At 49.0% G+C, this 5,437-nt stretch overlaps 1 protein-coding gene across 1 annotated transcript in view; it reads left to right on the top strand.

The window, feature by feature from the left end:
* Positions 1 to 227: 227 nt before the first annotated feature.
* Positions 228 to 5,437, top strand: part of trpm3 (transient receptor potential cation channel, subfamily M, member 3) — a 146,899-nt gene continuing 141,689 nt past the window's right edge. Inside the window, exon 1 of the mRNA XM_060054354.1 lies at positions 228 to 378. The gene's annotated coding sequence lies outside the window, so the exon portion shown is untranslated. The remainder of the gene's footprint in view (positions 379 to 5,437) is intronic.

The following is a 5,437-nucleotide window of genomic DNA, read 5'->3' as shown; positions in this document are numbered from 1 at the left end:
TCAGGTGCGTCACGCGCCGCGCTCTGGCACGCCTCCAGCAGCAGAGGGACGTCTCGCCCACCTGTGGATCCTGAGCCCAGCTCCCTGCTCCCTCTGTCACCAGTCCCCTCTCTCCATCCTCCCACTCTTCCAGCTCCCTCTTTTTCGCCCCGGCGTTCCGCTTTATCCCAACAACAGAAACCAGGAGAGCGATCCCAGCGACCACAGCCCCGGCCGCCGCCCAGCCCCGGCCGCCGCCCAGCCACAGGCAGCTCCGTCCCTTGAAGCTGCGCTGGAGGAGATTCAAAAAGGTCAAGGCTCACGCAGAGCGAAGAGCGGCGACGAAGAAGAAGAAGAGAACAGAATACAGGGGAAAAAGCACCTTGTGTCTGGACAACGGTAGGACTTTCTCCTGAATTTCACTGAAACGTTGTCTTATTTTCCTTGCATTGAACGGCAGTGAACTCGTTGAAAGTTTCAAACAATGAGGGCCATTGACAAAAAGTTTGGGGGATCATAGCTTTGGAGATTTACACACAGACACACCAACACACACCCCGATGATGTATCTACCCACCCTACAAACCTATAAACACACACACACACACACACACACACACACACACACACACACACACACACACACGCACACGTTTAACACTTCCACAGCCCTAATCATGGAACATTGATACGTTGAACACTATTCCCAAAGTATGAAGTATTGAATTCTGTGGACACATCCTGCATGTTGATGTCTGTGTGGAGCAGAGGGGGCGGTGGATGGGGACAGGGAGACAGGGGGACAGAGGGGACAGGGAGACAGGGGGACAGAGGGGACAGGGAGACAGAGGGGACAGGGGGACAGAGGGGACAGGGAGACAGAGGGGACAGGGAGACAGAGGGGACAGGGAGACAGAGGGGACAGGGGGACAGAGGGGACAGGGAGACAGGGGGACAGGGGGACAGGGAGACAGAGGGGACAGGGAGACAGAGGGGACAGGGGGACAGAGGGGACAGGGAGACAGGGGGACAGGGAGACAGAGGAGACAGGGGGACAGGGGGACAGAGGGGACAGAGGGACAGGGGGACAGAGGGGACAGGGCTGCAGGTGCCTGCCTCTGGTGGTCCTGAATAAATGATGTCTGTCTCTCTGTTTCCTCCCCGGCGCCTTCCTCCCTCCTGCTCCATCTGCTCTATGTTGGGCAGTGAGGCGACCACATGCTCTTTATGTATAAATCATAACGCCCGGCTCTGTAGTTACCCTGACTGGGGGGGGGGGGGGGAGTTGGATTTGAACACATTTAGGATGCCGTTTTGTGCTAGCTGAACGCTAACAGGTGCCGCCTCAACTCCCAACAACACAGCCCCCCCCACCCCCCTCTGCCTTCCTGCATGGGCCTGACCTATCACAGCCCACACCACACTGACACTACGGGCCTCACTTCTCCCCACTGCGTCGTCAGAATTCATTCTGCGCTGGGCTGTGACTGACAAACAGTTTGGCCTGAACACAACACAATCATCAAGATCGTTAAAAATGAAGAGCAGACCTCCTCCGGGGGCTTTTGAAAGGGAAAGAGTGAGTTGTGTGTGGGGGTGTGTGGGTGTGTTTGTGTGTGTGTCTGTGTGTGTGTGAGGGGTCGCTCATCATGAGTCAGTGATAAGTGACTACTATCCAAGCCTGTTTTTTGGAAGTCTTTTACTTTTAGACGCAGATGAGCTGCCCCTTTTTGGGGACTATGGCTGGTTGGAAGATCTACGACTGACTCATCCGCATATGTACACACACACACACACACACACACACACACACACACACACACACACACACACACACACACACACACACACACACACACACACACACACACACACACACACACGCACACATACAAACACGTTGTTAGCGTATTTCGGAGCATCCTCTGTTTTATGGGTGTGATTTGCCTGTTGTCAAGCAGATCTTTAGGCGGACGTGTGTGTTTGTGTGTGTGTGTGTTTGTGTATAGGTGTGTGTGTGTGTGCGTGTGTGCTTGTGCGTGTCTCACTGACCATCTCACTGACCACTGTTGTCAAGCAGATCTTTAGACGGACGTGTGTGTGTGTGCGTGTTTGTGTGTAGGTGTGTGTGTGTGTGTGTGTGTGTGTGTGTGTGTGTGTGTGTGTGTGTGTGTGTATGTGTGTGTGTGTGTGTGTGTGTGTGTGTGTGTGTGTGTGTGTGTATGTGTGTGTGTGTGTGTGTGTGTGTGTGTGTGAGTGTGTGTGCTTGTGCGTGTCTCACCGACCATTAGCAGCAGATAGTTTGCTGCTGCTGCTCAGTATGTGTCTTGCCAATGTTTTTATTTATTTGATCACAAGACGTGTGCCAAAGTGCCAAAAAGATCCAAAACACTGGTCTGTACTAAAATATGTGGTGCTATACGTGGCCCTGTGTATAGAGAGAAGGCTCAAATCAGCTGCCAGGGTACAGGGTTTGATTCCCCCACTAAAGCTTCATTCATGCACTTATGTCTACATATGGTATCATATCACGCTTTGAAGAAAACTTTGTACCAGCGGCTGCAGCAAAGGTCTCTTCGTTCTACACGCATGTCTGAGCGCGGATCTAGGGCAGGGATATCAGGCTCTTAGGAACCGGCCCCCAAGAGGGGAGCCTGAAAACGTCCGTCTAGTCACCATGCCTAGTTCAGGCGCTAAGTCAACCTAGTTGTTTATTCTGCGAGGGTGAAGACAAAAACCCCATAATCATTTTGATGAGCAGCTAGTTGATTTATCCAACTGGTCGGCGCAATCACACCACCATTAACATTCATATTGTTTCATGGATGGCGGTGGTGAATTATTGATGCTGCCAGCCTACTTAAAAATGGATCCTCAACCTTTCATTCCGAGGGAGAGCGAGAGAGAGAGAGAGAGAGAGAGAGAGAGAGAGAGAGAGAGAGAGAGAGAGAGAGAGAGAGAGAGAGAACCAATTAGGGTTTAGATTAGATACTGAGAGGACTCATCAATGGTGGAATAAGATAGCTCTGTTTTTTTCAACATGAGACCCTGGCATGACGTCAAATGTCAACCCCTCCTAAGGTCACATCCTGTCGTTATTTTATATAGGTTTAGGGTTATATTAATCACATTTATACAGTATTTTATCCCTGCTATTTAGAATGCCAATGAGTCAAATACTCATTGGATATATGAGTACTATTATTATTATTGGATATAATCCATATACTCATACGGATTAAATGCCATTGTAATAATACACTGTGTGGCAATACACTGTGTGGCCTGTTCATGACAATCTTTCAGAGTAGGCCTGCCAAGGATTTTCTCATTGTTGTATTTTTTCGCTCGTCAAAAACAAATATTTCAAATGCCAAGAGTGATGCATGATATTAATTGCACACTGTATCTGTTAATTGATCTGAATTATGAATACAATGTAAAGTAATCGTTGAGTGTGCACTTAGTTTAAATGGACACTGCAAATCCCTGGGTCGCATGGAGAGGTGATGAATAAATTAATAATGATACAGAGGTGCTATCACTCATAGACCATATTGTGATCGTCTATTTTGGCCCGTTAATGTCTGGAGCGTTTATATACCACTGTAAACCGACGACTACTAATTGCTCCCATTGTTTTGCTAAACGTTAATAACATATTTCGCTACAAATGTCCTAATGAATGCACCAAATCGCTGCCAACTAATGTTGTCATCTAATATAAAGCCTTAGTACCAGGCTAATTGATTCGCTAATCTCCATGCAGGGGGAAACGACGTGATGGTTCAGTTTCTACTGTACCGCAATTTAGAGTTGGCCCTGAGCTGGTCATGAGTACTTCATAGAAAGAAATGCAGAAAATAATTCAATTCAGAGCAGAACTGGGAGTGAGTCAGGCATTGAACAGGGAATGAGTCAGGCATTGAACAGAGAGTGAGTCAGGCATTGAACTTGGATAGAGTCAGGCATTGAACAGGGAGTGAGTAAGGCTTTGAACAGGGAGTGATCAGGCATTGAACTTGGAGTGAGTCAGGCATTGAACAGGAAGTGAGTAAGGCATTGAACAGGGAGTGAGTCAGGCATTGAACTTTGAGTGAGTCAGGCATTGAACAGGAAGTGAGTAAGGCATTGAACAGGGAGTGAGTCAGGCATTGAACTTTGAGTGAGTCAGGCATTGAACAGGGAGTGAGTAAGGCAGAGAGAGAGCGAGAGAGAGAGAGCGAGAGAGAGAGAGAGAGAGAGAGAGAGAGAGAGAGAGGGATTGAAAGAGAGAGAGAGAGAAAAAGAGAGAGAGAGAAAAAGAGAGAGAGAGAGAGAGCGAGAGAGAGAGCACGACACTAATGCGGGGAAAGGGGAACTGTTCACGGTCTGAACACAGAGAGCCCAGAGATCAAGGAGGCCGTGCGATGAGTCCAATTACCATGCCCCCGTTTGGATGGCCAAGCGTAACACCGCCCAGGATTAATGGAACACGTTCTCTGCCTTGATGGTCCGTGTCTGGGAGTACTAGTGCCGGAGTCTGGGAGTCTGGGAAGGCCCTTATCTAAAGGGATGGCATCGTCAGGCATCCATCAAGAGACCAGAATAACTGGAGGTGGAGAGAACCATTCACAGTTCATAGGAGGAGGAAGACAAGGAGAGAACCATCCACAGTTCATAGGAGGAGGAAGACAATGATAGGAGCGCGTCAAATGACGTAATGTCGTGTGAGTCGCCACTAGAACCAGAGTGAGAGTGTGGCGCTGAAGGTGGCAGATGGAGGTATCTGCTGCGGACGGCTCGGGTCTTAGTGACGCAGAGGAGGCGGCTTTAGTTTTTCGTGTCGGCGTGCGAAGGGGCTGAGGGGTGGTTTGACACATGGTAGCCATGTCTCCAAAGAGTGTAAATGGGAGTAATCCAGGGAAGCTCACATGTCTTTGGCTCTTATGGCTGGCTTACTGAAGCAGGAAGGGGGAGAGGCCCAGGGCTCCGTGGATTGGCTGATTTGATCGATCCTATCCATCTGCCATGGAAAAATGAATCGTAATGATCAGATACAATTAAAATAGAAGAGGATACAACCTTGGGTACATTTTAACTAATCAGTTCAAATGGCATTGGTAACGTTGTCCTTGCACCTAGACGTCTGCATCGCCACTGTCGCCACAGACTCTGATACTGAGGCCACGCCCCTCTGTTGATGTATTTGATGGGTCGTCTTCCAGCCTTGCAGACTTCCAGCCATGCAAATTTACTTCTAGCTGACTTAAGCCGTGGACAATCCTGAACTCTCCACGACGGTCGCTCCCCCTCCCACCTCTGTTTCCTTTGTTGTTCCTGACTACCATGTGAACGTTTGTCTAGCTGCTCCCCTTTTCCAAGATGCTTGGTAGTTCGCTGCCTGTATCTTCCCATGATCACGCTCGATTAAATCCAATACTTTGGAGTCAAGAAGTGTCCTAAAATAATTATTTTT

Source organism: Gadus macrocephalus, chromosome 6, assembly GCF_031168955.1.
Source record: "Gadus macrocephalus chromosome 6, ASM3116895v1".
NCBI classification, from domain to species: Eukaryota; Metazoa; Chordata; class Actinopteri; order Gadiformes; family Gadidae; genus Gadus; species Gadus macrocephalus.
This window is presented reverse-complemented; position numbering and strand designations above follow the sequence as displayed.